The following is a 15,380-nucleotide window of genomic DNA, read 5'->3' as shown; positions in this document are numbered from 1 at the left end:
GAACTGAGACCCTGTCCTCCTCCTGAGTCCAAGCCAAATTAACGGTTGCTTGCTTCCGAATGTGCTTCTTTCTCAGTCCTCAGTCTAGGGCCAGTGTCTGCTCCTTACTATGGAACATCACTCAGAGACACAGACCCTCTTCTCAGTCTATACGAGATTTGTGACATTGAGCTAAGCAATGAGTGACATGGCTACAATTTGACATCTACTCCTTTAGCCTCTATAAGATTGAACCCTTTTGTGTGCATCTTAGACCTTTTTGGTCTGCAGTCCCCTGTGCAGTGTTTTCTTAATTACACATTCTCCCTGGTGTCTGTATATGTCTGTGTATGTTTCCCTATGCTGATTTGCGGTGGAAAAATTGATTACTTTGATTGGTGCTATGTTTTTCCCTTGGATTCCTACTTCAAGTTTTTGGTGTATTTTTCTCATTCACCATGCAGGAATTGTGGTAGGAAGGTAAGATATATACTGCTTCCTGCTACTTACTGACACTCTGCTATCTTTAACAGCCAGAGAAATTAAACTATATTCTCAGTGTCACACAAGTAGTTCATATCCAAGTCAGGTTTCTATCCCAAATCCTCTTACTTGTTCATCTCTCCACTATATTATTCTTTTCTAAATTTTAGTGATGTTGGACAAATAGGAACATACTGACAATCATTTAGATCAATAATTCAGTTTTCAAATAATTTTAGATTTGAAATTACATTTCCTTTGAAAAATGTGGTAATTATTTGAATTCAATGAAAAAATAACTTACAAAAAGGTATCCCAATTTAATATTTAATATTTAAATATTTAATTTTCCCTTGTATTACTTAAAACACCTCTACTTTACTTAGGAAAACATCATTTTTTTAAAAAAAATTAACTTAGCAGTTGGTCCTGTGCAATATTAATTAAATGAAACTATCCTATTCCTGGACATCATTTTTCAGACAGTCTAAAAGAACATATTGTCCCTCATTGCATTCAACACAATTTAATCTTATTTTCAGTAGTCTATCATGACATTGAGATTTTGAGTATTTAAAAATGGATATAGTTGGAAAGGTCTGCTTTCTCAATGGAAGTTTGAACATTAAAAGTCAAAGTGGAATAAATTTGAGTTTAGCATAAATTGCACTATTTAAATATTAAATGCTGAGTATTTTATTCTACATACTATACTGCTCATGCATAGTAAGCTTCTTTCCTTAACTGAATTCAATGCCAAAGGAAAGCTAGTCTCTGAAAATACTTGCATGTATTTAGTCATACATAGTCTCTCCTTATTCAAAATAAAAACAGTAATTTACCCAATATATGCTTAATCAAATTCTTTATTTTTAAAGCTGCTCCTGTTCAGATTTCAAGTCAACCAAAGCAAAACCAGCTACATGGAACAAAAGCAGTCACTAAAAAATACCCCTAAAATGATGTTAAGCTGTCATCACAAAAATATGCTAGGTTATTTGCAATAAAAGTATACAAAGCATCTGTTCCAATGAGGGATTTTTCATTTACTTCTTAGAAATGAACTGTTAGACTTTATAAATAGTTGGTGGTTTTTAATAGCAGAACTGAAAAATAGAAAACATCTGGGAATACTACATATTAGAAAACAAAGACAATCAGTTAAAACACTCATTTTAGCAAAAGACAAATTTCTTATTTTCCAACAAGAGATTATTATAAATTAAAGTCATTTCATGGTAATCTTTTGACTACCTTAGGCTTACAAAAATCCTCCAGATTTTTGGTCCAGCAGATAAATATGAAGTGCAAATCCTGCAACTGTTTCTAGTTTATCAATACTTGGAGCTCCGGAATCTTCAAAATATGTGTGTAAGTGTGTTTGTGCATGTGCATGCACACAAAATGATGACAGATTTTGGATTTATGAATGCTGCAAATTTGACACATATCAAAAGGAAACTATTTAAAGAAAGTTATAAATGTAGCCATCATGCTTTGGTGCCAAAGAGAAAAAATAGTTACTACAGTTAAAAGATGTGAGGATAACTAGCTGTGATATCTGCCACAGCATTGATTCTCACCAGTGAATCACCTGCTCTGGCTTGTAAGGCTGCTGTCTGCTTTTCTTTACTCTTCACTATTTATTTTTTTCTGAATCTACATGTTTGGTTGAAGAGAACAACCCAGTCACACAGTCAAATGGATTGTTTATATCAAAAATACAAGTTGGTGCTTTGGAGTCCTTCATAACACCTTTTCAGAAATTAAGATGCAGTAGGAAGAAAACTGAATTTAGAGTCAGGGAAGCTGAATCACAGTCTCTTTGCTCTGCCTCTTGGGCAGTTAATCATACCTCAAGGCACTTTAGTTCCCTCATTTGTAAAATGAGGGGATTGCACTAGGAGAGCAGTGATATTTCTTCCAGCCCTATAACTGACATTTGATGGTTTTTATGGGGAATACTATTGTTTGATTAAAAGTATTCAATCACTGAAATGGCATGGACTTAAAATGTAAAGATTCACTTTGTAATGCAACTAAGACAGATGATCATATCTATTTAAAGGGCCTATAAACCCCATATACACACATATTTGGAAGAAGATTGAACAATTACATATTGATCAGACCATTCCAGCTATAAATCCACAACAGTTGAACTATGTGACAGTTGCAGGTAGTCATGACTTTTCTCCTCATCAACCTCAAATGATGTCACAAAACTCTCACCTATAATTATTTACCTTTCTATGTTCTTTCTTGGTCACCCAAGAACCAGACACTATCTTCTTAAACAAAACAAAGAGATATTTAAAATACTAGTGGCATGTTGTCAATTCTGATTACATTCTTTCCTCTTGGCTTTTCAGTCCACATTTCTGTAAGGGGGAGAAGTTTGGAGAGAAGGAGAAAAGTCCAGCTCAGAAAGGGCCAGTGTATATCCAGACCCTTCCAGCACCTCGTTTTCCTGCTGCCTGATTCCCTTTCCTTATTTTTCTTCTACACATTGGTTATTTCTGAATTCTCTATCTATTCTGTCCCATTTCTTGAAATTAAAGTCTCTCCATGCTACATATCATCTCACTCTTCTCTAACATCACTGAATAATTTCTCCCATTTTACCACAACTCAAGAACTCCCAAAGATTCATTACAATCCCTATTTTTCATCTATGTTATATTCTTCCATTGCATCCAAGAAATTTTCAAGCCCAAAATAACTAACACCAACCCTGAGGCTACTTCCTAGTTTCCTTAAATGGACCTAAGGAATATATGGCAGTTGGAAAGCTCTGTAGTCTCCAGCACCCAAATATGTTTTCTACTTTCGTACATGTTCCCATAACATCAAAAATAGAGAATAGTGATAGACCAATGACATCTAACAACCTCATTTCCCTTAAAAAATCAGAGTTCAAAGTTTGACTGTAAATATATAAAAATAATTTAGGAAGTTAATTATATTTTCACATCACCTCATCACTTGGAAGAATACATTACTATAAGTTTACCAGCTTCTGTGTATAAATATATGAAAGAAAAATAAAATACTGTCTTTCAAGTTTCAAAGAATGGCTCCTAATTTTTAATATTATCCATTTATGAGATTTAGGGAACGATTCTCTGTTAATTATGCTCATGTACTTCATAACTTAATTCACATTAATAAAGTTAGAATTTTAAATTTTAATAAAAGTAAAATTCACTTAAATTCCTAAAGCCATTCTGAAATCATGTAAAACTAAGACGTTCTAACTAAATAACATTTTCTTCTGATAACTGAACAAAACTGGCAATATTTGGTTAAGAAACTGCTGTGTCACATGCTTCTACTAATGCACAGAATTCAAAAAATTATAGAATTGTAACTTTTTGAGATAGAATGGACCTTAGAAGGAACTGAGTCCAAATACCACAAAATATAGATGGGAAGACTGAATGCATAGCAGGGTTAGGGGCTTGTCTAAGGCCACCTAGGTAGTAATTCTTTTACTGGATTCAGATGGCTCTGGAGGAGAAGTGAGGCTGGTGACCTGCACAGCCCTCCCTCACTCAAAACAAAGTGAAGTGCAAGTCATGTCATCATTTCTCTGATGGCATGGTCTTCTTCCGTAATGAAAGATGAACATACACACACACACACACACACACACACATATTAGCATTTCCTAGCCTTTCATCTATGAACAAGTATTAATGCCTGTCTTAAAGATTAAAAATAACCTTGCCTTCATAGAAAACATTTAGGTTTGGAAAATATTTTCCTAAAAATGATTCAGGATTAATTTCAGTTAATTTTCAAATTCATAGGCCACATCTCCACAATGAAAAAATAATTGGTCATTTTAGTCATTTTAATAAAAATAATTTAGTGATGTGTGTTCAAAAATATTTTTCTGGAAAGTAGTGCTGTATACAGTACTCAAAGTATCCTGGGGTTAAAAGGGATTTTAAGGAATTCTCCAGGTCTAGTGATATGCCTTCAAAACAACATTCATGAGAGATGGTTGTTTTCCCAATTTTTCAAGTTCTCTAGGAAATAATGAGAGCAGCTAAAAAGCAACTTACATTAATATGACACTTGAAAATATTTTATATATGTCACATCATTTGAGCCTCATGGTTGTTCTAAAGACAGTGTTATTCACGTTTTCCAGCACAATTAACTAAGACTCATACAGAGGTAAATTGGCTTTCTGACGATTATACAGAAGTAAAATCAAAGGCTGGCTCTCAACTTGGCTCTTTCTTACTCTAAAACCATTACTCTACATACTATGTCACTTCTAAGAAAGATTCAGTAATTCATGAACAAGTATATATTATCTCTTAGCACTACAGTAGGTGCTGGATGGTACATAATAATTTAATGAAAGTAAAAATAGCAATGATATATACTCTTACTAGTCATAAAGCATCTACTTATAATAATCATATGAAATAGAGAAAGCTTTATTATCCACATTTTGCAGTTGGATGAACTGAGGTTCAAAGAGATAAAATCCTTTACTCTTTGTCAAAGGGTCTAGTAAATCGCTGATTTTCTAGTCTAGTTAAGGAAACAAAAGTGATACCAGGTGTACAAGAATCAATAATCAACATTAGACAATATATAATTGAGGGCTCAACTGGGTGGTACAGACTGTTAAGACCATATCTGTTCTCATTAGTTCATTCTAGTGCTTACCAATCTTCAAAATAAAAACATAGGCACTCACCCTGAGTCCATTTCCTTAGATCTAAAATGGCAACAATGTCATCAAGATCTCCCAATTCCTATGAGGTTTAGAGAATGGATGAAATAATGATAATACTTATGTAAATACTAAATGTCAGGCCATACTATAAAATTCAAGTGTCATTTTTAATTACCACATATCAATATGGTCTGAGATAGAATGAAATAATTAGTCTAGGCTTTCATTCCTTTCTAATATTGCTAAGATCCACAAAATTTATTTAACTTCCATAAAGCTGAAAAATAACCAAGGAAATTTCCTTCCAATTCCTAATTATTATTAAGAATTTGTTTGGCTCATGTCTTCCCAGAATACGGTTGAATTTATTTTCTAAACCACAATGACACTTATTCAGTTTTAAAAAAATTTGACCATCACAGTACTTGACTTGGTGGCACATTCATCCAAATAGTTCTCCATTGTGCAAAAGACTATTATTGTTATCATCACATACATATTAGTTTTCTAATTCAGAAGCTTGAAATGTGTATTTAGAATGTGCACTGTATAATTGTATCAATAAAGAAGATTGATTAGAAACTGGCTATCATCAAATCAATTTTTTTAGTGACAGTGCATTATATATTTGAGTATAGAAAATTTCAGTAAATATTGAGACAAAAAAACCTTAATAAAGGGCATTTACAATAACTCAATCAATCTGGAAGTTATCAATGTCATATCAAAGTATATAACGTTTCACTTAAAGATGCTAAAATGCATTTTCTTACATTTATAATAACTCCTTAGAAGTCCTTTCAATAATTTTGAAGACATTATCTTTCCTATTTTCTCTATTAATATAACCAAAGCATGGAACTTTACCCATCTCACTATTTTCTGATGAGAGATCACATGAACTTCCTATATGCCAGTTGCCTTTGTGCAATTAATCTAACACATTTCTTTCATGATTAAGTAAGTAAAACCACATTATCTTGTTGCTTTCTACATGTGAAAACAGACACAAAACAAAGACATAACTCTTTTACAGCGATGACCAATGGCAAATGTGCGATATAAGATTCTGAATACTTGGACTCTTCAAAATGACCTCTAAAAGGATATGGAAAACAAAAAAGTTATAGTTTTCACCTTATCAGTGGGTCTAAAGAGCAGTAGTTGGCTATCATTAATCTATGTATGTAGCAAGATATTGCCATCATAACACTGGGGTACTAACCTGCAGAAATAATGAGATCTCCAAGTGGAAAAATAAGGAATATTCAGAATGCTGAGTACTTTAAGACCCTAACAAAAGACATCATTTACATTTACATCATCTTTAGTCCCTATATTTATTTCAATGGTCACATTTAAAAGTGAAATTTGTTATTTGATCTATAACTGTAATAAAAAGTCAAAGTGTCACAGTAGATATGGCACTGGAATGTGTACATTTCATTACCTTATATGCATATTTGTGAAATTATTTTATATTTTAAATTATATCACATTTGAAAGACATGTATCCACATATCCACATGTGTGTGTTTATCCTTCGTTGCCAAAGAAGACCATGCCATCAGAGAAATAATGGCATGACTTGCACTTGATTTGGTTTTGAGCGATGGAGGGCTGCTCAGGTCACCAGCCTCACTTCTCCTCCAGAGCCATTTGAATTCGGTGACCAGATATTCATTAACATGACTGGAGATGACCCAGGATGAGGCAGTTGGGGGTAAGTGACTTGCCCAAGGTCACACAGTTAGTGAGTGTCAAGTGTCTGATGTGAGATTTGAGCTCAGGTCCTCCTGACTCCTGCACTGATGCTCTATCCATTGCTCCACCTAGAAACTTGTAGAGAATCAAAAACAATTTCCTCTTGGTAATGCTATATGGCTATATTAATCATGGAATAACTTAACATCAGAAAATTATACCCTATTGAGCAATGAAAGTACAGAGAGCAAGAGTGAGCAGTTTATAGTATATTATAAATGATGATTTGCATATAAGTAGAGATATAGGATCTTTAAAAACAAATGTGATTGAAATAGGAGCTAGAATAGTCAAAAATGAGAACAAGAGATGATAGAATGATAGTCCAAGTATTTAAGAGGTGTCTGTACAATATTAAAATATTAGAATGTTGGATAGATCACTCTACAGCAGATTAATGGATGGATATGGACAACAACTGTCAAGGATAACTGAATGGGGTTTATTGGGGACCTTTCACCCCAAGCCGACAGGCCTTATCTGAGCAGCAGGGCCTGTCGACCCTGAAGGAGCATGCTGTGAGTAACGGATGAGGAAGGAGGCAAAGATGTGAGGCAACTCCATTTATTCAAACTAGCTCAGGCACTTATATAGTATCATGTAAGCCTTAGTTACATAAGCAGCTCAAGGAAGATTAAACTAGTTTAAGCAAGTTTGGTACTACTTTCCAGCCACGTTTCAGGAAGTACCTGGTGGTAAACAGGGGTGGAACCCTTCCTCCCAACACCATCTTGTTCATGCCTTACCAATCTCCCCTCAGTTTAACCTGAGCCGTGATTGGTGTACGCTGTCCAAGAGAGCTGAGGGCTGTCGATTCCCTAACAGATAACAACTAGTGGTGAGGTGTGATCTATGCAGTTCTAATACCTACAATGATAATATGCCTCTATCCAAGAATAATTAAAATGCAAATTCTATTCTTTCAACCAATGAATTCTTTCTTTATGCAAAGGACATTTCTAAAAAGGCAGTTTGGGACTGGGTTGTGATAAGCCTTGAATGCCAAAATAAAGAATTTGGATTTATTTAATAGACAACAGGAAGCCATTAAAGATTTCTCAACACTTCAGTGGCATAAAAACTGAAATGTTTTTAGGACGATTAATATGTGATGACAATCAGAATAGACCAAAAATATATAGGAGTTACATGTACCTACAGTTCTATACCAGGGATGGGGACCTGTGCCCTCGAGGCCACATATGGCCCTTTAGATTCTGAATGCAATCCTTTGACTGAATCCAAACTTCAAAGAACAAGTCTCCTTAATAAAGAATTTGTTCTGTAAAACTTGGATTCCATGAAAAGACTGCACTCAATGACCTAGAAGGACACATGAGGACTTGTAACTGTGGGTTTGACATCCCTGTATCTATACTATGAGAGACTAAGACTCTTTGGCTATGAATGGACTCCTTTCTGGCTGTTAGTAATAGCAATACACACAAGAATAACTATATGCATGCAGAATAATTGTGCTAGAAAACAAATGGTCCTATGAAATTCAAAATGTAGTATGTTAATGGCAGTGTGAATCCAAAACCAATTCTATATTTTTCACCTGTATTTCTGTAATCATGTTGAGCTTGATTTGTTCAACATGTGTGACATATGTGACACACACAGAGTAGGCACTTAATAAAGTTTATTGGTGGAGTGAATATATCAGATATGTAGGATTTGCTGTCTGCATCAATGAACAGAATAATCACACAATGGAACTTAAGTGTACAAAATGTTAGAAAAGGTCTCATGAGCATACATTATGTTGGCACAGTGCTACTAACTTCATGGAAACAGAAAATAAAGAAGGTCAAATATTTAAAAATTTTACTTTGTGTTACAGAAAGGCGATTTATATTACAAGAGTAGTTTAAAACAAACAAAAAAAATAACAATAACTAAGGAGTAACTCATCAATGTTAAATTTTAATCAACCAAACTGATGTATTTGTCCCTTTGCTTAGGATGTTTTAAATTCCTAAAAAAAAAAAAACAAAAACATTTTGATATAGTTTGATTACTTGATTTTATCCCTAATGTCAAAGTAGGCATCCTTAGAACTCTTTTTGAGAAAATTCAGGAATCTCCAGAAGAGTCTTATTGACTTTAGAATCTAAAATGATTTCTTGACATAATTTTCCATAAACCCTCATGACTATCAGTATCAAAGGCCTTGTTCATATCTATACACATTGTGTATGGACGTCTATTCTGTTCCTGGTATTTCTCATGGCGTTATCAGGCAACCAACACCATATTGACTATTCCTCAGCCTTTTCTGAAGGCACTCAGGTTGTCAAGTAGATGACCATCCTCCAGGTGAAGAATCAACCTATTAAGGAGAACTCTAGAAAGAATCTTGACAGCAATGACCCCTAACCCCCATGATTGTCACAAGACAATCTATTTCCTTTACCTTTATAGAGATGGACAATTCAGACATCCTTGAACTCCTGTGAAATAACCTCCCCTTGCCATATATCCTGGAAAATTTCAGTCAGCTTTGGTATGAGCAATCTGTCTATGCCCTACCTTGCAAACCTCAACTGGAATAGAATGAGAACCAGGTGCTTTGTCACATGAAAAGACCCTAATGGCACTCAAAACTTCTTCAGCTGGTAGTTTAGCTGAGGAGGAATTGACTTCAACCTGAGGTAAGCAGTCAATGGCCTCAGTATTGATTGATGATGGTCTGTTGAGAACACTATGGAAGTGTTCAGCTCATCTCTCTAGGATCATGTCCTTATCACTAATCAAAGTGGCTCCATCAGCACTGAGTAGTTGTGATGCACCACAGGTTTTGGGGCTATAAATAGCTTTTAGGGAATCATAAAAGTGATTTGGATTGTTACAATCAACATAAAACTGAATTTCATCTGCCTTCTTGAATCTCTCTAAGCTGTGCTTGTACTTTACTTTTGATGGAACTAAATACTGCCTTATTAGAGATGAATATACTATTCTGCTGGTAAATCCTGTGGAGTTCTATTTTTTCATTTTCAGCTTCTTAATTTTCTCATCATTTTCATCAAACCCAGCCTTGGTGTTTGCAAGTGTTCTGATTCAGATGAGCAAATGCAGTGCTGCAAACCAAATCTCTGAAAGTTGCCCACTCTTTTTCTGCTTCACTGATGCCAACTATGTGTTGGCTCAATTTTCCCTACAAGTTAGCAAAAAACTGTTCATGCTCAGAGAAGAGCTCTAATTTGTTGATATTAATTCTTCTGGTAGTCATTTTCCCTTGAGAATGGCACTTTTCATGAATGAGAATATTTAGCTTGGAAAGGATAAGTCTATGCTCAGTTCAGCACTCTGCATCACACATGGACTTTATCACTCTCACATCTTGTATGTCTCTTCTCTTTAAAATCACATAGTCTATCAGATGCTGATGTTTGCTGCGAGGGTGCATCCAAGAAGTTTTGTTGCATTTAGGTAAACAGAAAATAGTGTTAGTGATGAGAAGGTCATGCAATGCATAAGTCTGCAGTAGTAAGTGACTATTGCTGTTGCTGTTTCCAACTCCATTCTTCCCTAGGACTTCCTGCCAAATCTGGTAATCTGAGTCTATGAGTCTATTCTAGCATTAAGGTCACCCACAATTATAAGCTTGTCCTCTTTGGACACATTGATGATGAGGGTCTCCAGGACTTCATATTTTTTTTTTCTTTGACTTCATCAGGGTTTGTTGTGGTGGGAACAGAGGCACTGATGGAGGTGGCATGATGTTTTCCTGCAAGTGGCAATAGCATTGCCATGACTTTGTCGTTCACTCCTTTTTGCATACATATGAGCTTACTGACTAGATTAGTTTTGATTGTAAAATCTAGGCCAGTTTCATCGTGGTCCCCTTCACTGCAGCTACCCCAGACAAATGTATATCCAGCTATGACCTGAGTAAGCTGTCCTACATTTGCCAGCCTTGTTTCACTCAGGGATGCTATTTGGATGAGATTATCTGTTGAGTTCTCTTGCAACAAGAGCAGTTCATCTTTCAGGCCTACTGGATTTAGTGTTGTCTATAAGTGTGCACCAGTTCCATTTGCAATTGGTGAGTGGAATCATCTTTGCAGATTTTTTTGCACTTCGTACTTTTTTGTGTTTTGACAGCAGAGTGGGATTCCCTAACTGTCATAGTAATAATGCTAGGTTTAGGTAAGCAGACAATTTTTAGGGAACATTTTCTAGCTCCCTTCCTCACATGAGGAGGTAAGCAGTGTGATCCTTAAAAGGCTACTCAGATACCCAGGGGGCTGCCAAATCCCACTGCTGCTTACAGTGAGAAATGACCCTATGGCCTGGGTTGCCTATGTGCAGGGCTGTAATTACAACTCCCAGTGTATCTGCAACTGCTGCTTCATCACTTGCTTGTCACCACAGGACTTTGAGATAGGTATAATAGTAAAATGTATGGGTGATGTCTTTTGATTCATGAGTAAATTGGATTTAAGTGAGGCAGAATTCCAAAAAGTCATCAGCCTCACTCTCTACTTCAGTCATCACAGTCCAGTGGCAGGGCAGAATCAAGATGACTGGCAATAGTTCAGGATTCAGTGGATGACCTTGGCATCTTCAGAGCCTAATCAAGCTCTAAGTGCTCCACATTGCCTGCTTCAGCTGCCTTCATGACCACTGGAACAAATCGTTCTCATCCACCCATTGCACCAGGGAAAGTCTTCACTTGCTTGGGGTAGACACCTCCCTAACTCACAAATGGCTTTGAGACCCCTTGGTTAGCTTCAATCTACTTTGACCGTTCTGCCAAAATGGTTTACCATGGTGTGGTCACTATGAATGCTGCAGCTTCTTGGAGCCACAGGTGAGCACTGGGTGGAATAGGTGTACACTGAAGGTCAAAAGTGGTCCTGCAAAGGGCTCAGAAGCCATCACATCAAAGGTACTTGTCCTCACTGAACATACCCTACACCCCAGCTCTGCAAATACATCAAGTAGAATGTACCACTAAAACCTAATTTAAGGTACCAAAATTGCTCTACAAGTAGATACTTTTGTCTTACAATAACATTTACAAACCTGCCTGATTCCTGGGTATGAAATTGCTTTTATTTCCATGCCTACATCCTGAGAAATCTAGGAGTAATGGAGAGGATAGTGAAGAAAGAAGAAAAACAGGATGGAAGTAAAGGTAATGAATAGGGAGAAAGAGGGAGATAGACAAAGAGACAATTACTGAGAGAATGTTTAATTGAAATTTCTACTTACTAAATATGGAATGAAGAGAGAGACAATGAAGGATCATAGAGCAGTTTCCTCAGATTTAGAGGTATTTCTCCAATAACCAGAGTATGTTCTGTAAATTTAGGCAAAATGTGTGGTTGTCTTTTATAACTGACTTTTTAAACCTTCCTGATAATACCTGACCAGAAAGATAAATCATCTCAAAGTCTTACATTCTACAAATTGTTAAATATTAAAATACCCATGATTCCAAATTTAATCTTTCTTTCTTGAAACTCAAAAATACAAGGAAAAAAGAATTCCCTCTATAATGTCAGTAATTTAAAAAAAATATCAACCTAGGGTTATTGAATGAGTATTTGTATGTTTTGCCCTTAACTTAACATCTTTCTCTCTTAAATCTTAGTCTCTTCCCAAATAAAATATTCATCTACTAAACTACTTGTTATTTTTAGTCCCAGATGATATGCAAGAAAAATAACTTCGTTGAAACCCATAATAATAGCTGTCATTATAAGAGCTTTTCCTTCCATTTTCAAGGAATAAACTTAAATAAAAAATTAGAAGGGGAAATTGGAATAGACCACCTCTATAAAAAACTTTTTTCCCTAAAATTAATTTTGCAGAAATATAATTTGAAAAGGTCAGGTTTGCTGATGTAAATAGTAGTTCATAAACTAAATCTTCTGAAATAAGATAATATTTTCCTGCTTTAAATAGCTGTCAAAAATATTTCTTCCATAGACACAGCTGAATTGTTTTATATACTTTGTACTGGACCCTTAGCGGTCTCATTTTTGCGTTCCATTGCCAAGGGAGTCTTTACTAATCAATTCATGGCTATGTCCACTCACCTATTTATCCAGGGCAAGAGAATGAGAGAGAGAGGCAGGGAGAGAGAAGAAGGGAGAAGGAAAGGGAGAAGGAAATGGAGGGAGGAAGGGAGAGATAGAGAGAGAGGGAGACAGAGAAAAATAAGATGAAAGGAAATACAGATATTAATCATAACTGTGAATTTGAATATCACACATGCACAGAAGTGGTAATAGGAATCTTTCTTACCTAGCAGGAAAGTAGTGGAGGAAGAGAAGGAAAGAGAGGTTGATAAAAGGGAGGACAAATACTAGAAGGCAGTGGTCAGAAGCAAGAACATATTTGTCACAGGTAGTGATCAGATTTTAGAGAAGGGAAAGGATTATAAAAAGGAGAGGTGGATAAATAGAAGAAAATGGGATAGAGGGAAGGAATAATTAATTTCATAACTAAATTTGAATGGATGAACTCATCCATAAAACGGAAACACATAAAGAATAGATTAGAAATGAGAACCCAAAAGTAGGTTATTATAAAAAACACATATGAAACAGAGAGACACAGACACAGATTAAAGATCAGGGGCTGGAACAGAATCTATTATGATTATTACAATTCAGATTTTATAAACACATACATATATGAAGAATTGTGTTTGTGTATGTTTGCATATGCTTTATATGTGTGTATACACTTATGCATGAACCAAATGACACAGAATCCGTATTGATATTGTGAATGCACATATGTGTGCATATCATGTGTTTATGCATGCATGCATGTGTATATGTGAGCACATCTGTGCACAAATGAATAATCATGTGTGTATGTGTATGTGTGTATATACATGCACACACATACATATATGTGCACACACATATATAACTTGAATCATAGAATATTTTGCTCCAGCTCCTTATATGTACTCTGTGTGTGTCTCTGTTTCACATGTGTTTTTTATAATTATTATATGCAATTATAAATGTATATGTGTATATATGGATATGTATTTGCATACATATCCATATATGTATGCATATATGAATGTGTATCTGTATGGATGGAAGTAAATGGATATATAGGTGTGTATGTATATATGCATATGTACACATACATACAAATACATGTATGCATATACATATATACAAGCACACATATATGCACATATGTGTGTGCATATACATACATGTGTGCATGTGAATGTTCATATATGCATACACGCATATACACACATGCATACATATATGGCTGTTATGTCATTGTGTGTGTGTGTGTGTGTGTACAAAAAATGGCATAGCATCAAAATTCTTAAAAGAAATATTAGGCAAATTATAGGAGGAAACCAACAGTAAGACTATACTAGTGGGGACCCTCAACTTTCCCTTCTCATAGGTTGAGAAATTTAACCACAAAATAAATTTAAAAAGTCAAGGAAATGAATAAAATCTTAGAAAAATTAGATGTATTAGTCCTCTAGAGAAAACTGAACAGGAATAGAACACATACCATTTTCTCAGCTATGTGGCATTTTCACAAAAATTGATGAGGTATATATGAACTAAAAACCTTACAGCCAAATGCACCCTTTACAGACCACAATGCAATAAAAATTATATCCAAGAAATGGCTGTGGAAGTGTAGATTAAAAATTACTTGGAATAAAATAATGTAGTTCTAAAGAATGAATAGGTCAAATAATAAGTCATACAAATAATCAATGATTTAATTTAAGAAAAAAGCAACAATGCCTCTGAATTCCAAAATTTGTCAGATGCAGCCAAAGCAGTACTTTTGGGAGGAAATATATCTAAAAACATGTAACAGTAAAAGCTAGTAAAAGCCTATCAATGTATTGGGCATGCTTGTTGTTAATGTTTTGCTAATGGAATGGGAAGATCTTTCCCATCCATTAATAGGGCTATGTGACCTCCTTGAGTCACATGGAAGTCTGAGTCACATGAGTCTAAGTCACATGGAACCTATGGTGGGAGGAGCTTATCGAATGTATGGAGCAGAGAGGTGTGGCGCAGGAAGGGTGTAGTAGAGCTGAGAGGAAGTGAGACAGAGCAGGAAGATCTGAGAAAGAGAGGGGAAGCAAGCAACTACCTGTGAGCAAAAGAGGGAATGATTTTGTTTAAGGGAGTTGGTTTGTGGGAAGGTCTAATAATATGTATAGGCTTCTTGGTTGCTATGGCAGATTACTTTGTTACTATGATGAATTTAGTTTTTTGATGTTTGAATAAATGTCCTGGTTCTGTTTTCATTGAAGAGATTCTGTTATATATTGCAATTCAAACCTGGAAATATGCAGGCATATTCATAGCTGTCACTGTGGGTATCACCTTGGTGCTATAGCACACAATTAAAGAAAGAAAAAAAAACTAAAAAGAGAACAAATTAAAAATCCTCAATTACACATTCAAATAAAAGGAAAGAGTAA

The sequence above is a fragment of the Notamacropus eugenii genome, chromosome 6 (genome assembly GCF_028372415.1).
Source record: "Notamacropus eugenii isolate mMacEug1 chromosome 6, mMacEug1.pri_v2, whole genome shotgun sequence".
Taxonomy (NCBI): domain Eukaryota; kingdom Metazoa; phylum Chordata; class Mammalia; order Diprotodontia; family Macropodidae; genus Notamacropus; species Notamacropus eugenii.
The sequence above is the reverse complement of the archived record's forward strand: the minus strand, read 5'-3'. Positions refer to the sequence as shown.